This window comes from Desmodus rotundus, chromosome 1, assembly GCF_022682495.2.
Source record: "Desmodus rotundus isolate HL8 chromosome 1, HLdesRot8A.1, whole genome shotgun sequence".
Taxonomy (NCBI): Eukaryota; Metazoa; Chordata; class Mammalia; order Chiroptera; family Phyllostomidae; genus Desmodus; species Desmodus rotundus.
In genome coordinates, this window is record NC_071387.1 from 41821113 (window position 1) to 41836011 (window position 14899).

Sequence of the window (14899 nt, forward strand, 5' to 3'; positions counted from 1 at the left end):
TCAAGGTAAAATAATGAAATAGTCATAAAGGCTTAATTGACACACAGCCTGATTATTCCAGAAATAATTTTAATTGCTTGCTGAGCAGACCCATTTAGAAAGTACTCACAGTATATATCATAAAACTAACTTAAAGTATTTATATAATGAACTCTCCTCAATTTTTATAGTCTTTTGTCCTGTCCTTTCTGCCATAATCATGTTGAGAGTTTAATTTGTGGTTCTGTAGTGATCTTAGGATACCATGTAAGTGGAAGTTTGGGGTACGGTTCAACCATTTCAAGGGGTTCTCCATCAGAAAACAATCACTTAGCTCTTACATGCTGCCAAATATAAAATACTTGTTTATGAAACAGTGATATTATTCACTTATTCCAGAAAAACCCCCAGGTTTTCAGTGTGTTAAAAGATTGAGCTAATCTACTTAATTACTTGTTAGTAGTCATATATATATTTATATATATATCGTAGTTCTTTATATAATGTAACACACCAGTCTCTCCTCTGAGAGATAAAATGTTTGTCTCCTGTGCTCTGGTTTATTGCACTTAGCCTTCGTAGAGAGAAGGTACACCTGCATTCACAAGACTAAGAACTAGACACCTCTTCATTTCCTCCAGAGTTGGAGGTTTCCTATAGGGTAAACCATATTCTTAAATCACAGCCTCTGCCCACATCAGTCAGAGAACAGAAATACTTGTGTAGGCCCAGGAACGCCTGCCGCTGAAAAGCAGGCACTTGCCATGCCAAAATATAAAGCAAATCTAAATGATATTTAGATTATTTATTCATTCAACAAATATTTGATAAACAGGACCCGCGAACCAAGCCCTGTGCCAGGAATTAAGCTGTAGCTTTTGTTATTTCCTCATTCCTTAGACCAGAAGGTTTATCGTATGTATATTTTAACAGAAGCATGTATTAAATATAAGAACTGAACTAAGTGCTCTTCAGTGTTTAACACAATCATAAAATATTAATGGATGCTTCTGATTGATTCACCAGTTTTTCACTTCTCATAGCCACTCATGACATTTTTATCTTATTTTTTTAATCTTTTTTATTGTATTTTTGTGCCGTCACCTCTTAGTCCCCTTACACCCTCTCCGCCCAGCAATCGCCCCACTGTTGTCCACGCATTCGTGACATTATAGCAAGTGGCAAAGGTTTCTCTTTAGGGTTCATTGTCTTGTAATTTTCATTGGTAGGTAGTGGAGGCGACTTCCACTAGGAAATGAACAGTGGCCTTGCCCTTACATGTATTAATAAATTAACATTACCAATGGTGGCACTTGTTTTCTGGCTGTGGATAATCATACTTGTTTCTGCATGTGTAATTATGTGCTTTTTATTCCAATGGTAGACGCATTCTGTGTTTTCATACAAAATAGAACTCCATTCAGCCAGTAAAGGGGAAAAAATGGTGAGATAATAAGCTTATTTTATAGGTATACCAAGTATCATCAAAAGAGAAGCCTAGAAAATCATTCTTTGGGGTTATAATTAAAACCATAGCTTCCATCTCTAGCCAAGAAGCCATGATACTTTAGTTGGCTTTTATAAATTTTAAATTTTTATGAAAGGGGACTTTTTGCAAAAACAAAAAACCTGTTTGTTAGTGTTTAACAAGGTTCTCTGTGCTTCTTTTAATTTATTTGTATCCTCTGTAATTACTTTTGCTTCGTTGGTCCTAATTTTTCCCACTTGTCCTCTCACTATATTAATTTTTGTATCTCTTGTTTCCCTTCTATATTTCCATTTGTATTTTCAGAGAAGTTTTTTCACTAAAGTGCCAACTGACCATTCTTAGGTATAAGCTGTAAAATGCTTTTGGGCTGGGACAAAGGCTCAATGGTATTTTCATATTATGTCATTGAAGTCATTTCTGGGAAAAAAGGCAATAACTGCTGAACTGTTTGCAGAGCTTTATCAAATACTCTCTTTTCCTATTTTTGAAGTGTCCATTTCCCAGAAAGACCGGTTATTTGTTCTTGGAATATTTAGGGTTTTCTTTTTCAAATAAACTAAAACTTTTATATTTCAACACATTGAATTTCTGCGCGAGTAAGTCTTGCATGTTGAAATTATACTCTCTTAATGGAAAAGCAAAATTGATACCGTTATCTTGCATACCATACCTACCTATAAATTATACCATCTGCACCTTTGTGCTGATAGATTGCATTAGGTGCAAGGTTCCAACAGAGCTGGCGTTGTGTGACTCACTGGCTTAGTCTCGAGAGAGAGGGAAAATGCCTACCTTGGCCTCATCTCTTTAAAAGGCATTCAGACGGGTGTTCATGAGTGAGTAGAGCAGTCCAGGGCAGAGAAAACAGGCGTTTTCACGTCTTGCTGATTTGTTTCGGCTTAGGGACTGTTTTAAAAGAGAGAGCGAGCACGGGCACACCACATATGGAGCAGTGAGCGCACAGGTAGCTTCTAAGCCTGCATATCACTGACACTTCACCTGCGCTTAGTCTGGCCGCATGAATATTGGGCCCTCCTGTTGTCATTTCTTCTGAATATTTCCTGATAATTTTCAGAATTTTGTTGTTGAAGTTGATGTGATCAGTAATTTCTAAGAAATAAGCATAGGCTATGAGTTGAGTTTTGTCTAACCATGAAATCGATCAATTCTTATGAGAATTCCAAGAGAATTTCAAAAGAAATTCTCATTTCTCTTTAGCCATTGCATTTTATAACAGTCTGAAATACATTCATCTGGGCTAAGAGTCATTTAACACAAACAAAACTGAGAACTTTTCCAGAAGCTAGCTCAACACTCCCCTATACTATGTAGTTATGTGTATAAGTTAGAGTTAAAAATACATACAGGATGTAAGCGAGCCATGTGGCCCATGTGCAATAGTGCCTGTTTAGTTGGGTTTCAGGATACAAATCAGAAAGAGATTCTGCCCAAAACAGTTTGAACCCCTAACTCATTTTTTCCCTTATGGCAGTGACTTGTCATTATCATATCAGCAGATCTCTGCAAGCTCTGTCCTCTTGCCTGGAGGCACTCCAAAATTCATTTAGGTGGTTTATGTAATAGTGGGAAAGATTCTTAGAAATGGGACAGGGTGGATATAAGGTAATTGCTTTTTTCTAATGAAATAGTGCCTTGGTTTTTTGTCATAATTTTACAGAGATCCTAAATTGAAATTTAATGGAATAATAGGGCACTCAGGAGTAGCCGTGGTACACTGTTCTGTATTATATCCAGCATGTCTGTCTCCATGACTAATGGTGGTACATGTCATAGGTTCATTGTCAGACTGCCATTGATCAAGATTTCTCAGGGATTGATGGAAAATCTAGAATTATTGTGACTTGTCAGAAAGACTGTCAAGTTCTTGGTCAAGAGAATGGCTTTTATGGTTTGCTTTCATGGTGAATGGTTTTGAAAATAAAATGTTATGTTCACAATTACTGAAGTGAGGATTTGCTTGCAATTCATCTCGCAGTATGCATAATAATAATAACTAACCTACTTCCCAACCATTTGCCTCATGCTAGGCCCTGTTAATACTATTTATGTGCATCATTTCCTGTGATTCCCATATCATCCCTTTGAGATAACTTCCCCTGTCTTCATTTAACAATGAGGTACTAAAAATTTTAAATATGCTTGGAGCCATGCAGTAGTGTTACATAGGCTCAGATCTGACTCCTGACAGCTACTGACAAATTCTGTTTTTCTGGGTGGAAAGACCATAAAGTAGGAAAATGGCATGTAGTGTACTCTTCTAAAATTTTCTTCCTGTTGGCATAGTTTGGTTGATAACAACTCTTACCCAGTTTTGTCCCCCTCTTGTCCTTTTCTAAAATACCATCAATTTTTACTGGAAGAGAAGAGGGAAAATATATGGCCTGCTGGAAAGTCTTTTCTCCACTTGTACATGCTTGAAAATGTACAGTAAAAGAGCCACAATTTTGAGAGTCTCATCACTGACTGCCAGTGTGTAAATTCTTCAATTTTATTTTGTCTCTGTTTCCCTACTGGTAAAATGGAGATGAAATTGCCATCAAACTCCTAATGAGGGGTTGATGCCAAGTTCTTTCAACTCTTTCTAGAAAATATCATTGTAAATTCCAGGCCAGACATATCATTCAGATATAAAATTGTGAAGTTTCCTTATTAGCTGTTGAGATTCCTGAGCAGCCTGCAAAAGGTGCTATGTTTTGGAGGACAAAGGAGAACAGGAGAAAGCACTGTGTGAGGATCTTCCCATAGCCCCACAGTTGAGCAGTGATGCTTTCTGGAGATGATATATGTATATCTGGAAGGAGGGTGTAAATTCACATGGCAGTGAAGGGCTGGAAGAGCCAACGCCTTGGATCTTGCTAGTGGCAGAGAGTGTGAGAGCCAGGAGCAGCACGCCGTGTCCAGCAGGCATGGTGCTACCGAGGCTTGGCAGGGCAGAGAGGATTGGGAAACCTCAGTGGCTGTGGTTATTCTACCCTTGCACAGTTCACACAGATTCCGCCCCATCCCTGTTCCTCATCACTCTGCCAAAGCACTCGTGCTCTGAGCTCGGAGTCCAGGCAAAGGGGGCACTGTCCTCAGTGGGTGAAGTGGTCAGGTGGCACAGAGGACACTGGGAATCTGTTGAAATGAGGGCAGGGTGGAATGGAGTGTTTCCTTCTCTGGGTTTACAAACATGAGCATTCTGCCAGCAAGAGGAGGAAGCTCTGTCTGGTTACACAAAATCATGGACCTTACCTGGCCACTTTGGCATGGGCAAAGCTGCCCTGTCCCCTTGGTGAAGTTCTGGCTCGTTCCCCTTTCTGCTCTTTTTACAAAGTGTGAACTCCTGATTCTATGTCGCCAGGGCAGTAGAGCCCATGACAAATAATCTTCAGCAAAATCTCATTTTCCATATCCTGTTGACTCTGGCACCTTCTCTGTTGACTTAAACACTCAGTTGATAAGAACAGGAATCTCTGCTGATTTTTCACCCAGAGCTGGAAGAGAAAGCCTCTTAAGCCAAAAAAAATAACCTTCCACTGAAACAATACATTGAAGGGGAGATGCCAGCTCAGTTGGTGTGGGGGGAACATTGCATGAGGCTGGAAAATGATGGAGTGGAGAGTGGGGGGTCTTTGTAGCAAGCGAAACAGGGCAGCAACAATTAAAGTAGGCGAAGCAAGGTTCCCACCACCTGCTGCCACTGATGTTTGTAATAACCTCCACGGTGGAGGGGACTGGGAGGGATTTACCAAGTTGGAGATTGACAGGGGGATCAGGCAGACACACAGTTAACTAAAGCAGAGGTATTTGGAAATACTTGTACATGTAAACGTGTGGAGATCAAAACAAAAAGCAGAGCACTTGGAACAGTGATACTAAGATTGGCTTGGTGTCATTTACCTGTTCTACTGAATTGGGGTCCCTGTCAGAGATGTCTATGTAGGCACGAATGATCTTAGAGCATCAGGCCTATATACCTTCTGGAGAAGCACAGATCTTGGCTCCCCCCACAAAAATACCCAGAATTCCCAGCTAATGATACACATCAGAAGACTTGTCATTGAACATCTAAAATTTTGTGGTGGAGGAGGAGGCATGTCTTATACAATAGACATCTTCTTTTGAGGGAGGTTTATTACAGAAACTTTTTTTTTATTATAGAGGGAAAAAGGGGGTCTTTTATCTGAAAACCTGGGTCTCTGAATCTTTGCTTCTCAGCTTGTAGGTAAGCCATACAACTTTGTTGCTCTTTCCCTACAGTAGGAATGTCCCTGTTGGGTGAAATAAGTGTCTGTGTACATTAACAAACATAGGTTTGCATGGGAAGAAGGGCTAGGAAATTACACGTACCAGTGAAGGTCTAGGAGAGAGTGACACCTTCTGTGTTTTCCTAGGAAAAATGTATCGGCGCTTACAAGGTGCAGGGCACTTTATTTAGGAGCTGCAGAGCGGAGAGGAGACAAGCGGTGGTCTCTGTCCCCAGGACACTCCCAGAGCCCCTGGGAGCCAGCCGGGGCCATGGAGATGCACATTTGCTGCAAGTGAAGAGATGGGACTGCCTGCCTGGGGATGGGCACTAGGAAGGAGGGTAGGAAAGCCTTCAGAGAAAAGGAGGCGTTTGAGTTGTGTTGTGAAGTATAGCAAGCAGTTTTTAAGGATGGACAAAAAGGCACGTAAGGCAAAGAGAACCTCAGGAGAGTAAGCATGCCGGTATGAATGGGCTTGCCAGGCTTGGGGAACTGAAAGGAGGTCCGGTTGGCTAAGATTAAAGGTGCAGAGTGGAAGGTGAGGAGACAAGGGGAGGTTTTTCAAGCAGGTACGTGATGTGATTGAGTTTTTTGTGTTCAAGAAGAATCATATGATAGCAGTATGGAGAATGGATTTCAAAGAGAGCTCCCTGAATGCAGAAAGATGAGTTCAGAAGCTCTTGCTGTGGTCCAAGTAGGAGAGAATGAGATCCAGACCCAAGGCAGCACAAGTAGAGGTGGAGAGGAGGCACAAAGTGAGAGAGATGGGTAAGAAGGAGATGCAATAATGCTTGGTGAATTGGAAGCACTGCGATTCAAGAGACAGGGAGGAGCCAACATTGTCCAGTTTCTGCCTGAGGTGACTAGGCGAATAAGGGCACCGTTAACCCTGACAAATAAAGACGAGGAAGGCCAGCTTTGGGTGGGATTAGGGAGAGCAGACAAGGAGTGTGTTTGGGACGTGCTGGAACAGAAGGTGCCTGCAGACACCAGGTGGAGGGGCGCAGCAGCAGACATTTGGAAGTACTGACCTGGGACTCAGGTGGAAAGCCAAACCAGAAAGGTGAGGTTACTGGTATTATAGGAAAAGGAGAATGTAGTACCAGAAAATCACAAAAGAGCATAATTTCAGACAGAGTGGTTGGTATTAGCAAATACTGAATGGTAGACAAGTAAGAGAAGACCTGAAAAAGAGCCCCTTGGATTTGATCATCTTGACCAGTGATAATGAAGCAGGAGAGGCGGAAGGTAAGTCACAACAGCTAGGAGCCGGGGGACAAGAGACAGGTCAAAAAGCCCATATGGTTGACCATTTTAATTCAGCTTGGCTGAGAGAGGAACAAAGCACGGGCAGGTAAGGTATCCAGGGGGTCAGAGTTAAATCAAGGTTTTCTTTTTAGACTCCTATAGCTACTAATTGAACTCCTGACCTTACTCCAATATCGGGCTTTGTAGCTTAGGAATAGAGGTACTCTGTGGAGCATATAAAATCTCTAGTAAAAAACATTCCTTTTTTCTAAATAATTCAATATTTAAAAAAAATTATTGGTAACTTAGGATGCAATGTATTTTATTTTTAAGCTTTTAAGTTTGAAAACAAGACCGCCCACGTTAACTAATAATATATTGAGGAGTTTTCCAAAGCTGAGTGTGCTCATTTGGAGCTCAGTTTTTCTGCTTGAAGTACAAAAATAACTTCCTAAAACGCCTAGGCAGGATACTGCTGTTTTAATGATCTGTGATTAGATGAGCTGATCTGTCATAGTTGATAACATCCCTTTTTTTCCCCACTGGTAAGGGTTTTAAAAGTTCTAGAGCAGGTGCCCTTTTCTACTCTTACACTGACCATTTCATTCTAAATGTCTCCTGAGAGGCATACACAACATACAGGAACCCATCTTCATCCTTCTCACTTCATACACTCACTTGCTGTGCCCATTCACTAACAGGAAGAAGCTTGATTAGCATTGAGCTGTAAGTGCCTTCTAATTATCTTGATGAGTTCACTCCTGTTGACATAACAGGTACAAGAGACTTGGTTTTATCCAGGATAGGAAGCTGCTTCTCACCCTTGCGTTCTGCTATCACTGGGGTTTTGGTCGGATGCTGCTCTCGGATAAGTCAGATGTATTGTCTATTCTTTGTTTGAAAGTGTGGTGCTGTTTGAAGGTCTTCTCCTGTGGCATGGCCCTGGAGGCAGGGAGGGGGTGGTCAGGCAGAGGGTCCCAGAACTTCCGGTGGCGGTGGATCTGACTGTGGTAACAGTGACTTCCCTTGTCAATTCTATTTTTTTAAAAATATTTTTTGGATGCTTATTTTGAGAGTCATGTTTTAATTCACCCATCTCTGTGATGAGATGTTATGTTCCTTTCTGGAGAGCCCTTGGGAGTCATTCATCATTCTCTTCTGCAGTTAAATAAGTGATGCCCTTTGCTGTCGGCTTGGGTGGGGGGGTGCTATCCTGTGACTCATGCATTCTCACTCACAGCATGTTGAGCAATGTACTTGGTACAAGTGCCTAATAAAGCCTGCTGAGGATGTTGTCACCGAGCTCGAGTTTTCCTCAATGGGGCTGGATTCCTGTCACCACACATTTTTCTGCATGCCACACTCTGAGGCACTTCTCATTGAAACATTTCTCCTTTTTTCCTTTATCATTACATCTAGAATAGTGTTCTTTTAACACACCATTGTTTTTTGCTGATGAATATTTGTCTCTGGTTTTGAGTTGGATTTTTAATGCTACTAGTGTTCTTTTTTTCCCCTCAACAGTGAAGTCCTCAGAAGGTTTTTCATCCCTTGTGCCCCTATAGATTGCCTTAAGGGAGGTCCCCAGTGCACCTGGTAATGCAGACATTGGCTCTGATGCCACAGCCCTCAGAAGGGCAAAGGCTGGGCTCCCTGGAGAGACTGCTCCTTGCTCCTACCACACTAATTAATTGTCATCTCAGATGGCGATGAGACCGATTGTTCCCGCGCCTGCCCTGGCCAAGCCAACTCTGGAAGAGGTGTGGATCTGCCAGCTCTTCTGCAGTTGGCCAGGAATCTGCATCCTAGCAGTCGGGGGAAACAAGCCAACTTGGGGTTTGAGTTTTGATTTGCTGCCTCTGAGATGCCAGCAATGGAGTTGTTTGTTAAGGGTGTTCTAGTGAAATGACTTGTGGACCTGTGAGAATGGTTGGAACTCAGATACTTGGAAGTGGATGATTTGCTTGGAAAATGGAAGTTGCTCTATTTAAAGTGGGCCTGTGGTCCTTGGCTGCTTAGCACATCATTGAACTTATACTCTTTATTCTTTTATTGACTTTCAACTTAAATGGGGAAGAAGACGGTGATGTTAATACACAGGAAGGTGCTGTGGAAGGTGTTTCTGGACATGTGATTCAACTTTTGTCGGCTTCATAATGACCTTATGGAGATGGGTGGGGGTGGTGCTGTTTTCATTGCTTTAGCTGGAGAAGATAAAGCAGAAAATCATCCGATTTGCAAGAGGCTGCACAAAGCTGGTACTCACCTCCAGGATATCCAACGTGACTACATTGCCTGACTCATAAAATGACATGGATTCAGAGGGCCAGAAGCTAAAATGGGCAGACCTTTGCCCAGTCTCAGGGCTGCAGCCAGCTCATGGGCTACCTTTGTGCCAGTGAAGAAGGGCATGCAATTACAAAAAGGGGCGTTTTCCTAGCTGAGCAAGGCACACAGCTTGGTGAGCAGAGTGCCGGCAGGGTTCCAGGCCCCAGGCTGACCCCGCTGCACTCACCTTTGCACGAGGCACAGAACGCACAGCGTATGCGGAGGATCTAGACAGGCCTGTCTTGACAGAGGACCAGTTCACATGCTTTGCAACCAGTTGAGCAGAATCTTTATCTCCTGCTCACTTCATTCCCAACCTGAAAACAAAAAAGTTCATCCATTACAGAATTGGAAGCGCCCCACCTAAACCGTGTTCCTTAGGAACCCCATTTTTTAAGCCATTTTTTCTCTCCTTACAAATTACACTGCCCACCCTTCCTTTCTGATATCTGCTGTAGCAAATGGTAAGGCCACAGCCTGCCCACAGGACGTGGTCTTTAGAGGAGTCATTTCCCCTTCCATCTCCTCCAGGCCACTCCCGGCGTGTTTTTCGTGGCACTGGCAACAGGAAGGCACATTGAATAGCAGCGCTGAAAAGGCACTTTGTTGTTTATGTTATTACTGTGGGTTTGTCTCTGCCTAATAATTAGCGTTTCCGGCTCTCTGAATTTATTTGCCAAAATATTTGCAGGACTTTCGTGAACAAATAAGGGATGGTTCTGGACATACTGACCACTGCCTTGCAGGCTGAGCAGACTCCTGGCAGTCTGAGTTTTAGGGGATGGATTTGCTTAGGGAGAGATTATCCTAGTAAGGGAAAAATCGCCTAAGTCACTAGCCAGCGTGGTATCTGAGCAACCACAGTTCCAGGCATGTTGAAGTGGTCCCGTGTTCCTTGCGGGACAGGCTGGGTTGTTGCTGAGGAGTGGTGAGTCTGTGGGTTGTAGTGGCAAAAGACCAGTTCAGATTCCACCAAAGTTCCTGAGCCTCCCTTTCCTCATCTAGAGCATGTGAGAAGGCCATTTGCCTAGTATTGCAAGCAGAATTGTGCTTGAGGGGTCCATGAAAGGAAATACGCATGAACGTGCTTTGCTAATAACTCTAAAGCATCAAAAAAAAAATGTTGTTACACCAGGTAGGCTTTAAGGATTCTGCTGTCCACAGGAGGATTAACCAAGGAGCAAGCCTCGCTCACAGTTAAAAGGGGGGTATATGCTTTACTCTGCTGCATTTTCTCATATAAGGAAGAAAATAAGATGATAAATAGTCCAATAATCTCTCTGCTCTCTTACCCCTCTAACTAGTTCTCTGCCTCATTCTTTGAAGAGGTCTTTTGGGCCTTTCCTGGATCGCCAGCCTTCAGATTGAGGGTGTGTGACCCTTGGAGCTGGCAGCTGCACCCCAGCTTCAGGCAGCTCTTGCCTTGTGGAATTGCAGGTCCTGACTTGCCAGGCATCTCCTGCTATTTCAAGAGAAGGCAGAAATTAGGACTTTTAGGTGCAATTTTCCCATTTTTAGCATTGGAAACTAGTTCAGTATTTTAAAATAATATTCTGCACATCAACAGAATATAGCCAAAACCACACTTCTGAGCTGCGTTTTGCTGGGCTGCTGGTTTGCGACCTTCCCTGGGTCCTGGAGCACACAGTGACAGAGGTCTCCTTCCCCAAAGAGTAACACACACCGATGTGGTGCTCAGCTGGAGCGCCAGCCTCCTCTCCCCCCTCTGCCAGTCTCCGGTGTCCCTGAGCCACATTTCTCTTTGATCTGAGGTAATGCAGACCCCACTCCAGGCAAACGGCTCTTCCTTTTCTTGACAGTGACATTATTTTATTTAGGACCTTCGTGTCTACACCAGTCTAGGCCCTTCTGCTCTTGGGTTTCCCAGTCCTCACCTTCCAAGATACTGCCCGCTCTTCCAGTGGGGTGACTTCTCGTACCCCTCACTTTTCACCCATCCCATGTGATTTATACCTTGTAAAAGTTTCCAGGGAGCGTCTCTGCTGCTTTTTGTGTGTCTGGATGAGGAGGTGGTCTGGGAGGCTGCGAGGGAAGGGTTGGTGCAGGGGTGGATTTATCCTCGCAGTTATGTGGTGAGCTGGGGCTTATCTTCCTTAAGTAATTTTGGGGGTTCATGTGAGGACATAACCCTGGTCAGATGAAACCGCTTTTTAAAATGATGTCCACAGAGGAACTCGATAGATTTTCTAATGTTTCCTGTATTTGCCAGTTTAACCTACATCTCCTTTTTACGCCAGGTAGATTGGAAGGGAGTTTCATGATTCCATCTTAAGTTTATTTTTTTAGAGATTTTATTCATTTTTATTTATTCATTTTTTATTCATTTAGAGAAATCTAGGAGCCTTGCAAAAATGTGTATATTCATCAGAGCATCCCAGGAGCCCCAAAGCCAGCTCAGCTTGCTTGGACCGTATGCCTGGAGGTCTCTGAGCAACCGAGGGGCTGTCCTGCCAAGACTGGAAGAATCCCAAGGCCCAGGAGTCAGCAGCATGTGGGGACACAGGCGAATGTCCCGGGGACCCAGCCTCGCCTGCCTTGGAGAGTGTGCTAAAAGCATGGTGACACGTATCTTTCAACTTTTCTGTCTCTCTGGGCAGTCTTCAACAAAGCATCTCCAAAACATGGTGACTAGAAATCAGCATTAAGGAAAATCTCCTTTCTTCAAAACAAGTTGTTTTCTGTTGCCAAATATTAATAGGGTTTCTTCCTAAATTCCACCCAATGGCATGTCTAAGCTGGTTTTGATGAAAACCGGATCCATTTTGTTAGTAGAGGAATGTTGTTTTTTCAGTGCCCTTCTTCTCATATGGTCCCATCAAGGTTGATCAGGCCAGAAAAAGGAAATTCATTTGCTGGTTTTAATCCAGCTTTCTCACCACGATCAGAGAGCACTGGAATTGGGCTGTGGCTCCATTCAGTTCACGGTAGGAGCTACTGTGGTCCCTCTCTGAGAACAGTTGAGGGCAGGCCTGAGGGCAGCCAGGGTAGGGCTGGGGGAGGTTGCCGCTCCCGTGTTGACTTGTGATGACATCTGTGTGTGTTCGGGGCTGGGGGAGATATCAAGGAGTTCAACTTAGTGTTGTTTTTTGTGGCCTAGAACTTGCCCTGGGGGGATTTGATTTATTGAAAATGAAACTCTAGGGTCATATAGTCCTTAAGTGATTTCTAAGCGATACAGATATTCTCATTTTTAATGACTTTGTATATGTTATGCAGAGTTTCCTGAATAACATAACCAAGACCATGGTTTTGGGCTATAGAGGGCACTCCCAACTTTAAAACAGAGAATCTAATTCTTTACCTCACTCAGAAACCACTATACACCCCTACTAAGAACTTATCTCTGACTCAGTTTCTCCTTGCTCTTTCAAAATAAAATATTACTGTTACGGAAGGAACCTGGTCATAGTTACAACGTAAGGAAGGCGATGTCAGAGGACTTTGACCAGGGCCAAACCGTCTTTTAAAAAGTTGGCATAATTTACGTATGGTTTGTTTTGCTTAATTTTATTTATGTATATACTTACTTAATAATAATTGATAGAATACTTGATAAATCTAAAGCAAATAATAAATAATGATTATTGTAGATTCCTTTTAAATAAAAGCTCTAGAATGCAACTTAGAGGCAAGGAGGGAAAAGGAACATTAGAATAAAATACAATGTCTACTCTGAGAAACATACCTGAAAGGAACATTTTTAAGAAATTGCAGTGAGTTTGCCCAGTTCATTGTGAGCGTTGCAGAATGGCGATTATCCCACTGCCAGTCACTGGTCTGTGCCGTGCTGTTTTAAATATATGCTGAAAACTTTGGGGGTTTTCCTCCCATTTGCCCTTCTAGGAAACAGTGTAGAATTTGACTTCACCGTGAGATGCTGGATGATTTTTTACTTAAACGTTTCCAATGTCTACTTTTAATGCCACTCTCACCACAAAGCAGTTAAGAAAGTTTCGCCAATATGTGTGTTAGGTATACAGAGATTTTTTTTCTTTCATAGGTCAGCATAAACTCCCATAGGGGGCAGAAAATACTATTGAAAATTCTGTGTGTGTGTGTGTGCGTGTGCGTGCGCGTGCATGCGAGTTCTTCAGTCCGTGTCGGTTGGGCCTAATTTTTTAAAACTATGAACGCATGAGGCATGATGTCTGGGGGTACATGAGTAACAGGATGGGGCTCAACAGCCACTGCAGAAGCAGTGATACTATTTCTACTTACATCTCTCACCAGAGGACAGTGGCTGCACCTTCACAGTGCTGGGCAGCAGCCATGTCTGACCTGCTCTTCACGCCTGCCCCCTCCCTCCACTGCTGTCCCTGAAGAGAAAGGAAGAGTGTGAATTGTGAGCTTGGGCTCAAAGATTCAGGAACTGCCCCTGCCAACTTCAGGCTCATGAGCCAGTTATGTGCCTGCCCTCTCCCCTGAGACTGGCACGTTGACGTGACCTAGACCTAACATTAGTAATGAAGGCTGATCCCATCCATTTACAGCCATTCACCCATCCACTTTTTTCGTTTAAAATATTTGATTCACACATAAGACTTACATAACAGTAAGTTATAAAACATAATGAAATGCACACATCTGCACCAAATACCCAATCCAACCAAGAATGGGAACAGAGATAATAACTTGCACCTAACTACATGCTAATCCATTCATGCTTTTTAAAAAGGAGGAAATGTTCTATTTAGAAATACATGAATTCTTTCATACCATCAGACTGTGTACTTTTTAAAAAAATCATTATTCAATCAGCCATTCACTGAGTGAAGTATGCATCCGAAAGGGCAGAGGAAGAAATGTACCATTTTCTTTTAAAAAATGAAGCATGTGTCTTGGGTATTTGCAGGGAAAAATGTCCAGGTTCCCAGACAGAAAAAATGAATTCAAGATGAGTCACTGAGTCATTCGGAAAGGCTATACTCTTCAGTTACTGGTGAAAATAAGACAGACAGTCAAAAGCTGAACTTGGCCCTCTCAGAAGTCTCAGCTGCGTTAAAAAAGAAAGCTTTCTGTCATCATAACCTGGGCATAGGGATGCTCGCGCATTGGGGAAGGCATCTTTTGGTTAGTGTTCTAATTAAATACATAGTTCTTGTGTATTTTTTCAGCTTCCTTAGTCTTACCAGAAGGGTAAGAGTACATTCAGGTTTGTAACCCATGACACAGAATAAGGTATTTATTTTTAAATAAAAAAATTTTGCTGCCTTCAGATCTAATCAGATGTTTTCTGTGAGTAAAGTGGAGCCCACTCTCAGCATTGAAACTGTAACTCCCTGTCCTTCTGGTTTTTGGCAGTTCATGGAGCTTCATTTAGGCTGAGGCCCAGGTGATGTTTCGGGCCAGGCAGAGGCACGTGAGTCCCATGGTGCCCCTGGCAGTCTGAGGATGGTTTCAACTACTCTGCGGCAGCTCATGCTAGAATGTGAAATGTGATCTGTTGGGGGAAACCTGTATTTAAAATAAAATCAAATGAGTAGTCCTAAGCAGAGTTTGGTCTGTGTATGAAGGCTGTAATTAGAACGTGTCAAATTCCAGCCCTTCTTTCTCCAACATGCTCAGCCAGAACTTCAGTAGTTTG

General features: G+C 42.8%; 1 protein-coding gene and 1 pseudogene across 1 annotated transcript in view; one reads left to right on the top strand and one right to left on the bottom strand.

The window, feature by feature from the left end:
• Positions 1-14899, top strand: part of LOC112300359 (guanine nucleotide-binding protein G(q) subunit alpha) — a 258072-nt gene that overhangs the window by 145936 nt on the left and 97237 nt on the right. The window lies entirely within an intron of this gene.
• On the bottom strand, positions 7555-7904 carry LOC112300365 (microtubule-associated protein 1 light chain 3 beta pseudogene; annotated as a pseudogene).